Source organism: Triturus cristatus, chromosome 2_2 (assembly GCF_964204655.1).
Source record: "Triturus cristatus chromosome 2_2, aTriCri1.1, whole genome shotgun sequence".
NCBI classification, from domain to species: domain Eukaryota; kingdom Metazoa; phylum Chordata; class Amphibia; order Caudata; family Salamandridae; genus Triturus; species Triturus cristatus.
This window is the reverse complement of record NC_140582.1, coordinates 208944398-208965322: the sequence shown is the minus strand read 5'-3', so window position 1 is coordinate 208965322 and position 20925 is coordinate 208944398. Positions and strand designations below refer to the sequence as shown.

Below are 20925 nucleotides of genomic sequence, written 5' to 3'. Positions count from 1 at the left end.
GTAAATACTGATACATACTCTACCCCCTTTAGTCCAAACATGGTCAGAATCCAGGGTAGGTTTAACTGCAAAACGGAATTTGCAGTTTACGTTCTGACGTGCACCTGCGGCCTCAGATATGTGGGTAGTACCATGCTGCAGGTGCACGTCAGAATTCTGCATCACTTACGTGCCATAGTCAATAATGATTCTGCATATCCCGTGGCTAGGCATTTTAAGGCAGTTTATAACAATGATCTGAGTTGTTTGAAATACTTTGTAGTGGCTAGTGTACCTAAACCACGACGTGGGGGGAACAGAGAGAAAAGTCGGAGACAACTGGAATCCAGAATGATTTTAGAACTAGACAGTAAAACCCCCAATGGCCTGAACAACACAGATGAAATGTATCACTATCTGTAAATTATATGATACACATCCGGTTGACAGATTCAGATATTTTCCCTCTCTGAGCAATTTTTGTATTCTGTATTTTTATCTATTTGTAGAGGTGACTGCGGTTCTTTTATAAAACGTCAGAAGGTTCCTTAGGTTTTAGCCCTGATTTTAACTTTGTTGGATTAGGGTTTTAACCTTTCTTTACCTAGATGTTTTTAACCGCCTATTTTATTTATAAATTCTATTGCACTAGCACTTTATGGGGATCCATTTAAGGATCAGGTAGTCGGCACTTATACTCAGGTTTGGTACACTGTGAAAAAAAGTGTCTCCTACTAATTTTGTATGCTTTCTGGGAAAGAACAGCATTTAAGCTGCTATTAGATACCAGTTCGGCACAAGAGGCTTGTTTGCACAATATGGTAAAAACTTCTGACCAAATGAATGTTGCAGTTATTCATGATGAATTCTTGCTTGGCTAATTTGCACAATTTTGTATTCTATTTATTAGTATATTTATATGCTTTTAGAATATATTTATTTATTGGCATTATTTGGTTACAGTACTTAGGTAACATGACTACTTATTTGCATTTAAGCAGCAATTAGGAACAATGTGTTATGAAAACAGACTTACCTGAGCATCAGCTTTATGTAATGTTTCTTCAATGTTCATGCACCACGTGGTGTCAACACTCCATTCACTGCAATGCATTTAAAAATGGTGACGTATGTGTTCCAAAAATAAAACTCCATATGACCTCATTTCGCTGCGTTCGCGTCTTTGTTCGCCATTTGTATGGAGGTGCAGAGAAATTATCGTCTATTTATATTTTTATATATATATATATATATATATATATATATATATTACCTACTGGCGATAGCCAGTAGGTAGTTATAGTTAGGACCACGTTTCCATAGGAAAACCTCAACATTCTATTTTGAATAACTTTGGCGCCGGTCGACGAATCCTCGCGAATTTCTCAAAATAGGTGGGGCGCTACGCTCCGCTCCTACCCTGAAAGTCTCGGGGGGATTCGTCAAGCGGGGGCTGAGATAAAAGGGGGGTCCCAAAACGCGTTTTTCCCATGCATTTTTCCATAGGACCTTTAGAACGAGCTACAGCCCGAATGGCTGAACAGAATTACTCAAAATTTGGCAGAGAGGTAGTCCCTAGGTCAAGGAAGTGCCTTTTGTAGGTTTGGTGTAAATCTGTTCAGTAGATTCTGAGAAAATAGCCTTTAAATCAATATATATATCTGAGCCAGCTTACGGTACGCTTACCGTACGCTTACGGTAAGCGTACGGTGGCGTGCGCGAGCGCGATTCTGATTGGCTCTTAGATCTTAGTAAACATTCGAATCGGCCGAAACCAGGAAGCGGCGGCCGCCATTTTGTCTCTCGCACTGAGAGAGATTTTTAAAATCGGAAGCCCAAAAACATGTAAAGGGGCTGTTTTGACAACTCCCTCCCACATAGTCATGTTGAGGGAGTCCCCAAACATCCCCCAAGTGCAAAAACGGTTTTATTTTTTTTTCGGCAATTTCGCGGGGTACGCTTACCGTACGCTTACGGTAAGCGTACGGTAAAAAAATAAAAATAAAAAAAACACTATCCACACTTACCCCACCCCCTGTGCTTTTGGTGGCCGAAGGCCACCAAATGTGCTGGGCTTATTACAATGGAAAAAAACACTATCCACACTTACCCCACCCCCTGTGCTTTTGGTGGCCGTAGGCCACCAAATGTACAGGGCTTATTATAAGGGAAAAAAACTTAGCATTTAAAAAACCGTACTAATTCACTGAAAAAACCATAGGTTTCACACACGTTATAGTTAGGAATTAGCATTTAAAAAACCTTGCAAATTCACTGAAAAAACCATAGGTTTCACACATGTTATAGTTAGTGGAAATTTTACTGATAAAAAACCAATGAAATTGCCCCGTTATAGTTAGCGCAGGCAACTATAACTCACGCGACCGCAATCCTCTGCTGATGACATATGTGTCTTTATGAAAAAAAAATATTTGTAATATATGTATAGCTAAAAATGTATGGAAGAAGACATGGGCAAATAAGTGTCTAAATACAGTATTAGCATCAGCAGAGGATTGTGGTCGCGTGAGTTATAGTTGCCTGCGCTAACTATAACGGGGCAATTTCATTGGTTTTTTATCAGTAAAATTTCCACTAACTATAACATGTGTGAAACCTATGGTTTTTTCAGTGAATTTGCAAGGTTTTTTAAATGCTAATTCCTAACTATAACGTGTGTGAAACCTATGGTTTTTTCAGTGAATATATATATATATATATATATGTCACAACCGGTTCACTTCTCCCGGGTTCCCAGGCGCTCTGAGAGGTGCGTTACCAACGCGGTTGAACCAATCAACAAGCAAATCAATAAACACAAAACCTCCGAGGAAGTAATTGGTCGCACTCCAGCAGTCTTCTTTTCCAAAAGTCTTAATTTATTCTTAAATCTTTTTCATTTATCAGCCACAAAGAAACACAGATCTGCGCACGGAGCACGCGCGCATGCGCGTACGGACCACGCACGCATGCGCGTACGGAGCACGCGCGGAGCACGCATGACGTACGCATGCGCACACGGAGCACGTACGCATGCGCACACGGAGCACGTATTCGCGCGCGCACGGTGCGCGCTCCGTCAGAAACCCTAAAAAAAAAATTTTTTAACGGTTTATAAGTTTATAGAAGATATTAACTATGCTGTTCAACTTTATCCAAATTCAGAAAAAAAAAGAGCGGAGCCATTCCATATTACAGGATACAGTCAATCTATAACTATATACATAGGTAGCTTATTGTAAAATAAATATTTAAAAAATATAATAATACATTCATAAATTAGCATTTAAAAAGCCTTGGAAATTCACTGAAAAAACCATAGGTCTCACACACGTTATAGTTAGAAATTAGCATTTAAAAAACCTTGCAAATTCACTTAAAAAACCATAGGTTTCACACACGTTATAGTTAGGAATTAGCATTTAAAAAACCTTGCAAATTCACTGAAAAAACCATAGGTTTCACACACGTTATAGTTAGGAATTAGCATTTAAAAAACCTTGCAAATTCACTGAAAAAACCATAGGTTTCACACACGTTATAGTTAGGAATTAGCATTTAAAAAACCTTGCAAATTCACTGAAAAAACCATAGGTTTCACACATGTTATAGTGCCACACTGTTATTTGTTGTTGTGGGTAGATAATTATTTCCTGGTTTGAAACTAAAAATCAGTTGTGACTGTTGACGTTATTATTGAATAAGAAAGTCTTTAAGGACATACGAGATCTGATTTGCGGAGATGTGAAAATACCTGTTAAGAGTGAGAAGAGGCAACACCTGAAGATACTCCAGGCCATTATACAACCATAAATATGGGCTTTCACACATGTATTTGGCTGAATCAATGGCATTAGATAACAGAGTAAGAAGGTGCATTGATGTTTCCTTACTATGCAACATTCAGTGTTTAGCATAAAGCCACACTTGTAAAAAGAAAGGAAGCAACGAAATCCAAAGAGATCTGCCTAAACGCTAACAGTGCATACATTAATTAAAACACAAAGATATTCCAACATCAGCCATATCTCTCTCCGCCTCTCAAGGGACCAATGTTGTTAAACTTCACATTGTGCAATGCAGACTCACCAGAATTTCCCATCCCACAGAACTTGGACAGCCATGGTAACCTTGGGTTTTCCTCCGTTCCTGATACATGATGAATAGGAGTCTTCTTCAGCTTGTTAACTCTTCACGCTCCTGCCAAGATTTCATCTCTTAGGCCTCACTATCAATAATACAATAATAATCCCTTTTCTAGCTATGAAATCATGAGAACCCACATGCAAAGGAAGTAAAATACATTTCAAAATTAGGCCTTTGATTAAGCTAACTTTAGTCAAGCATTTCAATGTGAACTTTGAAAACATGATTATAGATGCATGCATAACTTCAAGATAAGTGTAAAAGTGAATAAATGCTTTCATGGTTACATATGCAATGTGCTCCAAACAAATGCAATGACTTGAGACATAAGTGTCAATTTTTTCTTTTGGGATTTTTGTTTTTTATATGGCATGAACTTAAACTGAAAGTATCAAAGCGCTTTACATGAACACCAGTTGCGTTACAGACAGACACATTCATTTTGTTAGGCACAGGGAGATTATTTGAATTGTCCAGAATCACAAACTGTTGAGCGTTCCTGTCGAGACTTGAACCTGGTTCCCCAGGTTTGATGTCGACCGCTCTAGCCATTGGGCCACAAATGAGAATTACTTCTTCACAAATAAACGAAACATTTTCCTGTTCCGGAGCACTGAAGGCAGTGTCAGCCGCAGCAGCAGCACCTTGCCGCCTGAGCAAGCCTCCTGGTGGTTCTGCCATCGGGCCACACTGAGTGGAGCAGAGGAGGGGGGCCCCACCGGTAAAGCGCTGGTCCGAGTAGGAGTGTGAGCGCTCGAGCGCAGCGGCTGTAGTAAGTTACTAAAAAGAAGTGAGCCCAGGTCCTTGCGAAAGTGGCCCAGCTATGTCTGGGTGCAGCTTGCAGGGTAATTTGGTGAGCTCCCACTGGAACTCCACCTTCTGCACCACCCCCTACTTTTTATCCCCCCGAGGGGAGACTCCTGTTGCTGCCGGCTAGACGCTGAGGCCAGATGCTGAGGTACTGAGAGACACCCTCCCTCCCCTCTGCTGCCTCTTCCCTGGTGAGATTAGGGCACACAGTGGTGTGCAGCTTTGCATTGTCGCGAGGCGGGGATCATCGCTGCTGTAGCCGTGCCTGCCCGCCAGCCAGCTCTCTTCCAGCAGCCGCTCCAGCCATCTGCCCACCGGCCTAAATACTGAATACCTGCAGAGGCAGCGGCACGGTTCAGCTGTTGGAAACCGAGCCAGCGACCCGAGGCAAGGTTGGTCCTCAGTGTGTATCTTCCTACAGAGGGGGTCAGTATAAGCGCAGTGTTGGGGTGCAGCCTCACACACCCCTAGACCTGCTCCCTGCTCACTCATCTGCTGCTTTCCCTCCCCTCTACCTCCTCCTCCCTTCCTCTTCACAGCCTCACCCCGCCCTCCACCATAATGGCAAGCTTCTCCCCTCCTTCTGCCCCAGACCAGCAACAAAGCAACCGGCTGGTTGCTGGTCAGGCAAGTCAGAGAGGAGCTGCTGGCAGCTGCCATTTCTCTGCACCTGGAGAAAGTGCCTGTTTCTTATCAGTCCTTTTAGTCTACCAGTCTGCAGGAGCCTGGAGTAACCAACCATCCTGAACACTCAACCTGACTCATAAGCATCAGCCAACCTAGCTCGAATATTCCTGCACTCTCTGGACATCAGTCATCTCACCAGCCGTCCCATCAACAGTGTAATATTGCACTGAGTTCTTGACAAAATGTTGGGCAAGACATGCTTGAGGCCAAGGTGTACCAGGGCTCACACTACGGACTCAGCTGACATCAAACATCGGCCTCTTCTCTTTAACGTCCTCGGCACTACCCTCAGACAGAACAGGAGCTATCTCCCACTAACTCCCAGGAGTACTTACTTTTTTCTGTGCACAAGAAAAGCAGCGTCGGCGGGCAACATTCCAGAAATCCCAACTGTCACAGCAAATATTGCAGCAACTGACGCACCATCTCATACTTCATCAGAAGTACCTCAAGCCCAAGCACAGGCTTGGGATCAGACACAGATTCCGAGCTCCCCACCCGACAGACCAGTGACAAGAGGAAAACATCAGTCAGAGCAGCCATAGCAGTGAGCAACAAAGCTCCCGTCTTACCCAGATCATCTAGATCAACATCATCTAAAGAGACCCCTGACCTCTTTGATCTTGCCGTCAACATGAAAGTCGTACTGCCCGTGCTTAGTCCACACTTAGTTTAACTTCATGATGAAGTAGGTTCATCCAGCCCAGTGAGAGGCAAACAGCAGTCAAAGTGCCATGGTTGGGCAGGAAGCTTATGTGAGGCACACATGGGGTCCTATGTAGACACCCCCTTCACTACTACCAGCTTACTGACTTTAGTAGGGGCTCTCCTCCTATCTACTTCAAGCCTTTTAATTGAAACAGAGCCTGAGGCATCTGATCAATGCATCATCACATCCTCTGCTCATGCAGGGCGCAGAGCTCAAGGGAACCCGCTTTTAAACAACAATGACTCTTCCATCTCAACGACGCAAACAATGGACACTTTGTCCTCTCTGTTGAGCACCATTCAATCCAAGGCAGCCACCCTGACTTACCAGTCCGATAAACTAAATGCACAAGTGATCGTTCTTGGCTTACGTGTGACTCTCATCAAGGGCATTGATAGGAAACTAGACACCCTGAAAGGCCTAATCAAGTGTGCTCAATCAGCGTCAGACCTGGCTGATGCCCCCGTATGGCTGCCAGGCTTCTGCCCGTGCTCCCCCATCTTGAACCAACTTTCCACCCTGCGTCAAGTTATGCAAGATCTGTTGCAAGACTTGACATCTCAGTTTCTGACCTCCAATCGCCCAGTAATGGAGTACGATACACAGCATACCACTTTGGGACCTGGCAGGACACAATCTGCACAAAAGGCACCCCTAAAGCCTCAGCAACAGAAGCAGGATCAATCACCAGCCCTCCACCCAGCAATGAAGTCTCCTCCTCTGGAAAATCTGCTGACATCTCTGCGATTGAGTTCTTATCGCCAAGAAGGAAGCAAGAATCAGAACCCACTCAGATCACATTTGTTTCATCAGCATGGGTTGAACCAATTCGGATGAAGGTTAAAGGCTATCCAATCGTGCTCTCTCGACAGTCCATCCCTTCCACTTATTCCATCTTTAAAAAATGCACAAGGAGCTCAGGGTCTCAAAAACCCTTTCCGCTAATACGTACAGCTCCCCATATTAGCCACCCGGGAGCAATAAGTGCATGAGGAGCAAATGGCCCCAGGAAAACCGAGACCCCCAAACTGATTGGAACTGGCTGACAAAGGCCCTTGAGGCAAGGAAAGTTCTGTGACAAAGCAACAAAAGCCATGCCAATCAATCTCCAGTCAGGGCTAAACTCAGCCTATGTTCATGGAATATTCACGGCGTTATGCAAAAACTGGAAGACGACAAAGTCGCAACGTTCTTGAGTGGCTTTGACTTCATCACATTACAAGAAACTTGGGCTCAAACTTCAGTCTCTCGGACTGGCTATGTCGAGTATCAGAAAGCTGCCATTAAAATCAATAGACATGGTCGGTCAATGAGAGGCCTAGCCATTTACATTTCTACATCGCTGCATTTTTCAGCAGAGGAGATAGCTCTGGAAGTACCATGGACCCAAGCAATTCACCTCCGCATATACCACACTAATACAAAGTATCTGCTCCTGAGCATTAACATTTACATTAGCCTGCGAAGTCTGGGAAGAAGAAGAAACTCAGGGACTTAGGGCCCGTGCTCTCCATGCCACTGGAGTCAAGCTAGCCTGGCTGATGAGTGTTGAAACCCCCAAACCGGTCCCAGGATGCATGTTTCCGGTCCAGGAAGGACCTGGCCTGGCAGTTCGGGCTGGATTGTTCCCATGGGGCGCATGGGCAAGACTGATTTGCATATGGCGGGGTTTAAACTGGAATGGCATGGGGAGCAAAAAAAACTATGGATTTAGACCCAGATCTCTGTACTGAGGTGAATGTTTGACATTGTTCAACAGTCTGTCAATTGTTCTTTTTGAGTTATCACCCCAAGGGGTAGGGTATGCCCAGATGTGGGCCTCGTGCTCTCTATGCCAATGGAGGCAAGCTAGCCTGGATTATGAGGGCCTGGGTTATGATGTAGTGTATGGCCATACCCCTTTCCCCGCCCAAACTATTTTTCATGACCTCTTCTACCATTCATCACACATTCCTAATGTTTCTTTCTGTAAAAATGTCATTCTAGCCTATTGATTACACTTTATCCGGTCTGAGCCGGAGATTACGGCTTGAGCCGAAGAGTTCGGCCCTAGCCGGAGAGTACGGTCTGGGTGCAGAGAGTACGGTCTGGTGCGGAGATTCCTGGCCCGACTGTAAACGTAAAGTTAGGAGTCGATAGTGATTTCTGTGAATACCAAAAATCGTAAGTGCCATCCATGAATACCAGAAGTAGTAAGTTTAGGATTTTGTCTCAGATTAGTTCTGTGAATCGGCCTCATGGATTGGGCAAATATATAATTCAGTCCCCAATGAGAGATAATGCAATAGATGTTGTTTTTTTTAAAATTTCTTTTTATTATTTTAATTCAAACAAGAGCATCATTAGCATCATCACAAATTGTACACAGTATATTGGCGGCACATCTGCATCTACATTTTATATTAACCATCCTATATATGCACTTCATCCAGGCATAGCAATGAGGTAGTGGAACATCAAAGGCCAGGAAGGGCGCGTCCTATTTCATTGGCCAACCATTGTGCACACATCATAAGAATATCAGACTGCCATTGTCCCCTTGTACTCTATTATCCACACATTTGGTTTGCCTGTCAATACTGGGAAACAGAATAATCATAAGCATAGCGGCAATTCTGATATGTAATATGAGTAAGCCTCCCTCCCATTCGCTGTGTTCCTGCTCCATCAGTGTGTGATCCCTACTGCGTCAGGCTCCGAGGCCTCCTGCGGATGTTCGATCAAGTAGCAGGTCAAAGGCGCCCAAATGTCCCGTGGCCTAGAGGCACTGGGTGTAGTAGCTCTGCATACGCAGAAAGCTGCTCCTGACATGTCACTAAATCAGCAATCCAATCCTTAAATTTTGGGGCTCGTCCCCTGCCCCAGCGACAGGCAACCCTTCTCTTAGCCATTAATAGCGCTAGGGCAACATATTTCCAGTGTGTCGCCTGTATCGATTTGACATAACCAAGCAATGCCATCAACGGCGTGGGTTCTATGTGCGTATTCGTCATACGTGTCAAAGCCCTAAAGATCTGCGTTCAGTAGTCATTCACCCCAGGGCACACCCATGCCAGATGTAAAAAATCTGCTCCAGGAGCTCCACATCTGGAACAGCTGTCCGTATCTCTCAGCTGATATCTATACATCCTAGCCGGCGTATAGTATAATCTATGCAGGTACTTATAATGTATCATGTGGAGTCTGCTGCTGGCTGACACTCTCCCAGTCTGCAGGCAACAATATTGCCACTGCACATCCATCAGTGCTAAGCCAAGTTCCTCACCCCATCGTGCGCGGGAGGGCGTGTCCAGTATCTCCCTCTGTGTGTGCACTGCCCTATAAATTAAGGAGACAAGCCGTTCAGCTGTCTTGCATTTAAGCATCACTTGTAATGGGGCTAACTCCTGCGACTCATCTGCGAAGTTTGGGGTAAGGGTCCGGATCCCCTGTCTAAGTCGGACATACAAAAAAAATATAGAGTGGGGTTTGCTGTAGACCTTGTAAAATTTGTTCTGCAGAGCGGAATTTCCCTTCATGATATAGGTCCCCCCATGTCTGAATGTGCGTTCATTCCCTATATTTGTGAAACAGCGTCTCCTGCAGCAGAGGCATATACAGGTGATATGTAAGGAGTAAGGAGGAAGCATACAGCATGGGAGCGTTTAACATGCGCCCAATTCGTTGCCAAGCTGTGATCGTACAAGTTATGGTGGTTGGCCTCTTGTCCCTAGGCGCAATTAGATCATATAGCACTCCATCAATGGGTATCTGGTGTGCAAGCCAATGCTCCGCCGCTACTTGCGGCATATACATGGGCTGTACCAGGCATAATGGGCCTGCGCGCTGATGTAGTATAATTCAAAGTTGGATACACCAAACCCGCCTTGCGAGTATGGTCTAATGAGCGTGTTTCATTGCAACCTCGGCTGCCGACCCCCCCAGACCAGCCGCGTCAGCTCGGACCTGAGCGTCACAAAGAAATGCCTCCCCGGATAAAACGGAATGTTTAAAATTAGTAGAGGAATTGCGGAAAGATCACCATTTTAATCAAGGAGACCCGGCCTGCCATGGACAAGGGCAGAGCAATCCAGCGGGTAACACAGTCCGCTATGCGTGTCATTGCAGTGCCATAGTTCAAACGCATAAGTTCATCCCTGTCCCTCGTCACCCTTATTCCCAGATATCGCAGCTCCTTATCACACCACTCTAGGGGGTAATCCAATGGAAATCTATGTGTTGCCGTCGTCAATGGGAATATACAAGATTTTCCCCAATTAATTTGCACCCCGACAGTTTCCCAAAAACTATAAACTCTCGAAGTATCAGTTTCAAGTTCTCTTGTGGATTCCGAATATATAGAGTAATATCATCCGCGTAGAGGGATATAAGGATCTGCCGCAGATTGCACCGCAGTGCCCTGTCTTTATGATGCTGCCGCAGTTTCTCTGCCAATGGTTCCACTGCTATGGCAAAGAGCAGAGGGGAAAGTGGGCACCCCTGACGGGTACCCCTTGTGATAGAAAATGTTTGAGATGTATGACCATTAATGAGTATCTTGGCCACGGGCAAGTGGTATAAGAGGGGTGGGAATCCCATACGCTGCATTACTCCGAAAATGTAGTCCCACTCTATTGAATTGAACGACTTAGTGGCGTCTAAAAAAACTGCTGCTAGGGGTAGATCAGGCGAGACAGTGTTGAGAACCGTAAAAAGTGTCCGCAAGTTATGGGAGGTGGCCCTTCCAGGCACGAAGCCTGACTGATCCGGGAGTATCAAATTTTCCAACAGCAGACTCAAGCGAGTAGCGACTAATTTGGCCAGTATTTTGGCATCACAGTTTAGCAGGGAGAGTGGCCTATAGGAATCACATTGCTGGGGCGGTTTCCCTGGCTTCAGTAACAAGATTATAAGAGCTTCCCTCATGGAAGCGGGAAGGCAACCTACCTCCAGCGATTCTTCATATACTTCTCGCAAGATGGGGGCCATAAGATCAATATATGTTTTATAGAATTCTATGGGAATGCCGTCCGTCCCCGTGGCTTTCCCTGATTTCATACTCATAATGACCTCCCGAACCTCATCTAATTCAAATGGAGCGCATAGAAACGCACGTTGTACATCGCTTAGCCAGCCCAGTGCCACATCTCCCAAAAAACCCTCTAGGTCCATATCATCTCTTCTATTGGTAGTGTACAAGTGACTGTAATGTCGCGTAAATACACTGAGAATATTAGCAGTGTCCTGATAGACCGCCCCTTCCAACTCTTCAATTTCCAAGATATAGTTTGTGTAGCGAGGTTTCCTAACCGTATACGCCAACGCCTTCCCCGGCCTCTCCCCCTCTCCATAACAGCGGGCCCTCCAGTATTTGCCTCGAAAGCATGTCTCCCTCCCAGCTGTAGCCATATACTCCGTGAGCGTGTCCCTGAACTTCACCTGGGCTGTGGTGGTAGGTTTGAGAGCCAATTCTGCCTCCAACAGTTTCAGCTCTCCCTCCAGTTTATGCAGTGAATTAGTGATATATTTGAGCACCCCGAATCCCTTGGACATGCAGAACCCCCGAATCGTTACCTTGAATCAATCAATGTATTTGTAAAGCGTGCTACTTACCCGTGAGGGTCTCAAGGCGCTGAGGGGAGGGGGGGTGCCGCTACTGCTCGAAGAGCCAGGTCTTGAGGAGTCTTCTGAAGGCGAGTAGGTCCTGGGCCTGCCGTAGGTGGGCAGGGAGGGTGTTCCAGGTCTTGGCGGCGAGGTAGGAGAAGGATCTGCCGCCGGAGGTTGTTCGTTGGATGCGGGGGACAGTGGCAAGGGCGAGGCTGGCGGAGCGGAGCTGGCGGGTGGGGGTGTAGAAGCTGAGTCTGCTGTTAAGGTAGGCTGGTCCGGCGTTGTGGAGTGCTTTGTGGGCGAGGAGCTTGAAGGTGATCCTCTTATTGACGGGGAGCCAGTGTAGGTCTCTCAGGTGGGGGGTGATGTCGCTGCGGCGGGGGACGTTGAGGATCAGTCGAGCGGAGGCGTTTTGGATGCGCTGTAGTCGTCGTGCTTCCCAGATGATTTCCACACTGTCCACTGAGCCTTTATTGCGGTTGAAGAAATCCCGCACTTCCTCCCGCAGCTCTCCCTGAAAGACTGCATCTAACAACATGGCAGCCTGCAACCTCCAACTGCCATGCGGCACGCTAAGGTCCGATTAGGACAATGTGAGTCGTACCGGGGCATGATCAGAGTACGTTCTAGCTAGGTGTTGCACCTGGGAAATTGCGGGACCCAGTCCCCTGGAAACCAACCAATAATCAAGCTTTACCCAGGAAGCTGCCTGTGCTGTGTAATGTGTGCCCTTTTGTGAGTGCGGGTGTGCGTGTCTCCAAGCGTCAATCAAGTGATAGGTAGCGATGGTGTCCCTGAGAGTCACACACGCTTTGGTGTAGTGATGCGGGGCGGGATGTGACCTATCGTGACTTGGGTCATATGTAACCTTAAAGTCTCCACCCCAAATGATATGATGGGAGCCCACCTCAAATATCTTGGCCCACAGCGTGGAGAAGAATGTCGGGTCGTCAACATTAGGCCCATAACAACAGGCCAATGTAACAGAAACAGAGCCCAACCGCCCCCACGCCAGGCAATAACTACCCTGTAAATCCCCTGCTGACCCCGCGAGGTGGAAGGGCACTTGCCTCTTAATAAGTATTGCCGTCCCCCTTGCATAAGAGGAATAAGAGGAGAAGACTCTGTGCTCCGCCCATTTACTCACAAACCTGATGGATTTCTGGGGAGTAAAATGCGTTTCTTGCAGCATAGCTATGTGTGTTCGATGCCTATCTAGGTAGGCCAACAGTTGCCGCCTCTTCCGTGCATCCCCCCAACTCTCTAACATTCCACGTAACGATATTCAATTACCCAACATTGTGATCAGCCATATTCCTGGCTATCAGCCATGTTCTGGTACATTACCCAATCGCTGCAGTTCAGCCAATGCCCTGTGTTACAGCATATTTCTGCAGGTAGTCTAAGATGCTCAACTTCCAACTTGTCCAACCTCGTCCTGGAACCATTCCTTATGATAACCTGCTGTGAGATAGACCTATACAAACCAAAAAACATCCCGCTACTACAGCCCCCATCTAGGGTGTGCAGTGAACAGCCTCGGCGTGATACCCGCTGGGGGCGTATTCTAGGCGGCTACACAGGTACCTCTCGCCCTAAAAGCCTACTTCAGATGGAACAGCCAGGCTCTAGGGGCCAGAGGGTGCCCGGTGCGTGAGATCATGCGCTCAAAAAGGTTCATCAGTCAGCAACAGTACGTAACCTCAGCCTCATCTCCTGCCATGGAAGAAGTATTATGTTTCGAGTCACTAGAAACCCCAACATGGACCCCAAGTGTCAGCTCACTGCGAGTCGTCTTCAGCTCCCTCCGACACTGATTGCTGCGATGCCGCCGGTCCTCCGTCATGGCGATTCGCTTTCTTCACTTGTTTGAGGAATTCTTCCACGCGGTGCGGTGCGGTAAAGAAACGCTGCCTACCCTGGTGTGTCACTCTGAGTCGTGCTGGATATAGCAATGCATAATCTATTTCCGCCTTCCGCAGTTTAGCCTTGACGTCCATTAATTTACGCCTCTCCTCCTGCACCATGGGCGTAAAGTCTGGATAAATTGAGAACGTATTCCCGTCGTACGTCAGGGACCGTTTCCCTCTTGCAGCTCGTAAGGCCACGTCGCGATCCCTGTAGTTTAATAGCCTTGCAATTATTGGACGCGGAGTACTGCCTGGCTGCGGACGCGGCCCAAGGGACCTATGGTTGCGTTCCACAATGAATTGCCTGGAGAAAGCTTCCGCACCGACAGAGGATAGTAGTAGTTTCTCTACATATTCCTCCATCTTCCCAACATTGGTAGATTCGGTATTCCCAGTATGCGAATATTATTGCGCCTACTGCGCGCTTCCAAGTCCTCATTCTTTGCGGCAATGACCTGCAGCAAATTATCCATCCCGGCAAGTTGCGTGGTATGTCTGGAAGTCGTATCCTCTGCATCTGATATGCGCCTTTCTGTTTCTTTTATTCGCTCCTCATGTCCCTCTAGCTTATGGACTATAGCATCCATTCTGGACGACATTTGGTCTACTTTCTCGACAACGGTGGCTGTAGAATGCTCTGTACGTCTACATCTGGAGCTGCGGCGCCGCCTTGGGCCTCATTCCGCCCATCATGATTCTGATCCACTTGCGGGGTCTGAGCACCGCGCCTCGCCGCCTCAAAATGCAATTTCGGCTGTCTGGCGTCTGGCTTGCCCATGATGCACCAACAGTCTCCTTGCAGGCCAAAAGTTATGCAATCCCCTCCTCGCCGTCAGCCAGGCCTTACCAACTTCACCCAGGCCGTGGACGCACGGCGCTTCAAGTGGTTCACTACAGTCCAGCCCGCACTCCACCACCTCCGTTGCTGATGCAGCACTGTCCTACAATTCCTCTTCCCAATGTGCTCTCTTAGGCCTCCACACCAGTCCAACATCAGCACACCGCCACACAGTCCCAGCCAGGTCCACCGGTCTTGTAACGTGCTGTAGTTGGAGAGTACAAAAAGCGAATCCAGAGGGAGTACCACCTAGAGGCCAAGCTAAGTCACAGTCCTTCAGGCCCTGCCTCAGAGCATGGGGAAATCCAACAATCTACAGAATGGCATACTCAATGATGATTTTATCCGACCTGCCAGCCAGCAGCACTCCACCACATACAGGCGCAAGACAGGCTGTCTCCCCTGCACTCAGGCCGCCGCCAGCAGTAAGGTTCTCTCACCTAGTCAGTGCTAGGTCGTTTATGTCCATGCCCAGGGCCCCAGCAGCTGCGCAGGCCCACTACTGCAGCAGCAGAAAGGTTCCACAGCCCCAATGTGTCAAGGCGTCCCAGCCGCCACCGGAGGTCACCGCAGGTCCGCACGCTCAGATCCTGAAGCAGCGGGGGGCGCCTCGTCTTTCCCAACGCCTTTCTCGCCCCTCAGGCACTGCACCACGTCAACCGCGAGTAAGAGACCACGAGGCCGGTCCTCCCGCCGTCAGTCACACACCGCCTCCTTAAAGTCACCTGTAGCGCCACTAGGACCCAGCCTCAACGGTAGAGCGGCCTCTGCATTTGCGCCGGTAGACTCCTCCCTCCGCTCCGGTCACGTCAAATGGAGCTCCGGCCTCCGATGACGGAGCCGCGCCACTCGGCCTGCCGCCTCGTGTGCAGCCGCGGTCTCGAGTAGTTACCCTGGCCGCCTCTGATCAGCACCGTGCTCCACCGCAGCATTCAGGCCAATCTTCACAGCGGCAGAATGGAGGTTCCCACAGCGCGATTCACACAAAAGTTGCAGCGAGTCTGCAGACAGGCTGGATTAAGCGTTTGATGCAGGTATAAACTGCCTCTGTTACCATTGAGCAGGATCACTGAAGGATAAAGTCACCGGGCTGCAGGAGCCTCACTCCAGTGCGGCCATATTGCGTGTGCGCCACCTAGTGCCCCCTTGCAATAGATGTTGTTAAGTTAAAGTTAGAAATGAATGAGATGATACAAGGAAAACTTGATTTGTTTCAATTAGATGGCTACCTAGATAATTAACTTGTATTTATTTGTAAAGATGTAAACAGACCTGTGGGAGAAGCCCATGAAAAACTGCCTGAATTAGCTCAGAAATATGTGATCAATTTGAATAGGACCAAGTCCCTACAGAAAGGTTACCATGTATGCTTTGATGAAAATGACATGACTAGCATAAGGACATCAGTGAAGAAATTTCAGATTAAAGAGCTAATTTGTAACATCCGCAAATGGAGTGAGCTAGATACATTTGAAGGTAGATAGGCAAAGTAGAAAGAACAAAGAGAACCTAGAGGAGGGCCGCCTCCGTCCACAGTGGAGTGAGAGAGCACCTCAACTTTTCCATTAAGAGAAGTGTCTGGTGGTGGTTACGTCCATGCGCTTGGTAGTAGAAGTGATCTTGCATCATTCACAAATGATTTCCCCAAGTTGAGAGAGAAGCCAGTGGAATGGCATACCCAGGTTGAGCGATTCGTGAAGATTTCACAGGTCTTGTGGGTGGATTTGAATATTTTGTTCGATATTGTGGTTCTAAGTGATGTGTGGGCAGAATGCAAAGGGACTATAGAATGGCCAGAAAAGAAGCCTCAATGAAATCCATTATCAAATTCTCCGTCACCATTGGTGATAAAAAAGTATCAAGAGGTGATGATGACCTTTTAAAAAGGGAGAATTTCAGCTAAAGATATTGATTGGGTTAAGATTGACAGGATGACCCAGGAACCCAAAAAGGCAGTGCATGCCTATTATGAGAGATTGTTGCAGGTGTTTAAACAGCATAGCATAGTGAAATGGAGACTCTCGATCCTAAAGATATGGAGAATTTTGTTCCCCGGTTTGTGGTGGGATTGAGACCTTAGATCAGCTTGATGATTTAACAGCATTTGATTTGTTGGCAGAATCAATCATTTGATGAAATTCTGAGATATCCAAATATTGTGGTGATGAATTGGAGATGAAGCAGAATAAATTAAAGGAGAAATTGATGGTGGTGTAGATAAGAGCTACTATAGGGGAAATAGTCAACATTTTGTAGGGAATTCTAGGACTGTGCAAGGAGTATATCAACAGGGAACTCCTGTGATGCAAGGCGGGACCGGGTTCCCACAGCCAAGCAGAGGTTGTGATGTTCAGATTAACCCCAGTACTGGTATTGATGTGGCAATTTTAAAGAGAACTAATCCTTATCATTATTGCCATAAATTGGGGCATTGGAAGCGGGAATGTCGTCTTATACCCAACCGAATGATGAATGAGAATCTGGTTCAGAATTCAGGGTTTTCATAGCCCCAGAGAAGTAACACCGTACAGTCACAGAGACCAAAAATGCAGCATTTGAATGTGCCCCAAGCTCCAGTGATGCAAGTTCCACAAGCCCGATGCCGCAGCAAATTGCAAATGGTCCAAAATTTAATTCAGATCAAGTCCTGAATGTAAATCAGAATTCTTTCCAAAATCAGAGTGTTTCAACACTTTCCTATGTTTGAAGATTAGGGTTCTGACCAGTCATGATGGTGCGGGAGGGGGGAGGAAGACTGCGTTCTTGGTGCAGTCTTAAAGTTAGACTAGAGTAGCCCATTCGTAGATGGTGAGGTGAATGGCCTCCTCCTACCATTCTTGATTGCTACTGGTGCTACCTGCTCTACTGTTAAAACAGTGGAAGTTACAAATCTACCCCTCTCAGGAAGAAGAATCCAAGGCAGAGGAGTCGCAAACAAGCAAATACCAAGCCCAGTGATAGAAGAAGTACCTTTTAAAATAGGGTACTTTTAGGAGAATCACCGGTCTGTGGTGTGTGATAGGCGTCCTGTAAATTTATTAGGGTGTGATCTGTTATGCAAATTGAACTCCACCATTTACTGTACCCCAAAGGGCGTAGAGTTTCAGACCCATGACAAAGTTGTTGCCTTCAAATTGGCAAGATAAGGTCCAGACATTGTATTGCACCCCTTGATGATGAATGATGATTTACAACCCAATTTCAAAGAAACTGGTAAGCTAGAAGTCTGGGACTTTTCAGAAAAGGACATAGGAGTTGTGCCTGTCTGCATTAATGTAAAACCCAATGTTGAGTACCCAAGAATGCCACACTATAATCTGACTCCCGAAACAATCGCTGGGATCACCCCAGTGATTAACTGAATGATACAAGGCATTTTAAAAGAAATAATGGGGATTCCATGTAATTCACCCATTATGTGCTTACAGAAGCATAGCAATAAGTACTGCATCATCCAAGATTAACAAAAGATAAATACAATAGTTGTTCCTTGTTGTCCCACGGTACCAAATCCAGCTGTGATTCTATTTCAAATTCCATGTGATGCTGAGTGGTTCACTGTCATTGATTTTAGTCAAGCCTTATTCTCCATACCCTTGCATGAGTACAGCCAGTTCCTATTTGCTTTTAGGTTCCAGAACCATGTTTTGACACAGTTCTGAGTCCTACAAGGGTATACAGAGAGCCCTTTATATTTTCAATCAGATCCTCCAAAAGAATCTTGAGTCCTTAGTCATGCCCTGTAACTCAGTTCTAGTGCATTACATTGACGACCTGCTGGCTGCGTCAGATACACAGGAAGCTTGCAGACAAGACACTATTGCCCTGTTGAACTACTTGACTGAGAATGGATATAAGGTGACCTAGAGTAACTTGCAGTATTGTCAAAATGATGTTCTGTATCTCAGACATCACATTGAAAAGGGAACGAGGTAGGTGTCTTAAGAAAGAATCTCGATGAATCTGAAAATGAATCCGCCAACTACTCAGTAAAAAGTCAGGATGTTTTTGGAAATGGTGGGCTACTGTCGTTAGTGGATTCCCATCTTTTCCCTAGTGGCTAAGCCTTTACGGAGGCTGACACACAAAGATGTGTCTGATCCAGTACCTTGAGATAACAACTGTTTGGTTGCCTTCCTAGAGCTGAAAGAAAGTAACTGTTGTGCCCCTGGCACTTGGAATCCCTTGATTATAAATAATGTTTTGCTCTTTTTTGCAGGTTGGCGGAACTGTGCTCTCACTGTGCTTACACAATTTCATGGAAACGCCCAAAGACCAGTGGCCTATTTTTCTGCTACCTTTGATCCTGTAGCTGAAGCGCTGACTGGATGCCTTAAAACTATGACAGTCGTAGGTGGCAGCATAGAAATGTGTGAAGGTATTGTAATGGGTCATCCCCTTACTGTGTTCATGCCACATTCTGTTGAGATATTGTTGACCTGTACCCATACCCAACACTTAACCAATAGCTGCTTGACCAGATTTGAGAGGATCATACTGGAAGCGGAGAATGTGAATTTGAAAAGATGTGTGTTGGAAATGGGGGTCTCTGAACACATAACAGACTTGGCAAAGATGTTGTGTGACTAACTGCTGGTACGCTCGCCGTCTCTCTCAATGGATTGATGGTTCGACAAGTGACTGTTCAGCCTAGGATTGGATCCGACGAACTGTTCACTGTGCATGTTGCTGCAGGTAGTGCTGCAGTGGATTGCTACAAGCACTCCCTCTTTCTGTTTATCTTCGGCTGGCCGGGGCTGGCGGCTACGGTGGTTCTGTGGAAAGCCACTGAATCGACTAATGGCGCACTGAGGTGGAAAAACGGGGAAAGTGTGGACCACCGGAATCCCCAGAAGTGGTGTAGCACTGGCCGGGGGCAGCCATCCAGCAGTCGCCAGTGGAGCAATGGCCGACTTGAGACAGCATAGCGGTGCTGGAAAATCAAAACCAGAAACTGGAGCAAAGAAGGCAACAGTTAAATCGACGGTACAGGTAGAGGGGGCGGGGGTGGTGCAATCCACTGTTGCTTCCATTTTTTCTCATCTTTCAGCTGACTCGCAGAAAAGTATTGCATTACCAGAAGTGTGGGGGGGATAAAAACCTGACAGAAGAGATGGTGAATTGTGGCACCAATGAAAGAGATGCAGTGGGAACAGAATCCTGTAGGTTGCTGGATGGTGGGGTGGATAACCCTATACCCCCAGTTGCTGTACCGGATTTTCGCTCTGAGAATTTAGTAGAGAGTGGCGGAATAAGCCAGCCAGCCACGGAAGAGCCCGGGACATAAGAGTAGATGGCAAGGCAGCTGGCCAGAGGAAAGGAGGCCTGGAGGACATAATGCTGGATACACCGCTGAGTGTAGGGCCCTCTAGCTCCTCACAGCAGTGCAGAGGAGAGTTGTCACCTGATCTACCAGGTGAGAAGTTTTTCTCTGTAACAGATGATTCAGACTCTATCGGGCTGGAAAATACTTTTTCAAGTAGTGAGGCTTTTTCGGACTCCAGTAGCAGCTCATCAATTTATGATGTTCAAATGGCAGAGAAGAAGAAATCCTCTAAAAAGAAAAAGGGGAAATACAACCAGAGGAGGAGTGCTGGCAAACAGCTAAAATGGGATTACTCTGACACTCAGCTGATATCTCAGGAAGAGAGGGCTGAGGAATACCCAAAGGAGGGCCCAAAGGAGGATACACAACCTCAAGAACCCTCATTTTCATGTCTATTAAGCAGGTTCAAGAAGACACCAGGAATGATGGACGTAGAGCAAGAGTCGCTGCTAAAAAAAGGAACAGGCTGGTATTGGTAAGTTAAATAAGACATGTGGGGAAATTGCCAAATGATTGACCTCTGTGGAAACACGGACTGAGGTTTTAGAAGCCAAGGGCGAATCCCTGAAACAAAGCACTGGCCAAGGAGCGAAAATGTCAGATATGATGTTTAAGCTGGAAGAGCAGGAAAATCGCCAGCGAAGAAACAACCTGCGCTTTTTAGAGATTCCGGAGGGAGTGGAAGGTAGCAATCCTAGAATCTATATGGTGAATCTCCTGAAAAGTGGATTCCCTGACCAACTGAATTGCGACTGGGATTCCGAAATTCATCGAGCTCACCGATTTCCACTAACTGTGAAAAAACATCTGCAAGAAAGACCTAGAGATATGTTGGTATTCTTCGGAAATTTCTTACTAAGACAACTAGTATATGATGAAGCACATCCTAATGCTCCGAAATCCTGTAACGGCGTGTCATTCTTTGTCAAACTGG

At 46.6% G+C, this 20925-nt stretch overlaps 1 long non-coding RNA gene across 4 annotated transcripts in view; it reads left to right on the top strand.

Moving 5' to 3' along the window:
• The window catches only part of LOC146862038 (uncharacterized), a 90801-nt gene that overhangs the window by 52954 nt on the left and 16922 nt on the right, over nucleotides 1-20925 (top strand). For 2 of the 4 annotated variants that reach the window (XR_014978084.1, XR_014978085.1), the window contains exon 2: nucleotides 18885-19043. The exons of the other annotated variants lie outside the window; for them this stretch is intronic. This is a non-coding gene — a long non-coding RNA (uncharacterized LOC146862038). The remainder of the gene's footprint in view (nucleotides 1-18884; nucleotides 19044-20925) is intronic. 4 annotated transcript variants of the gene reach the window in all.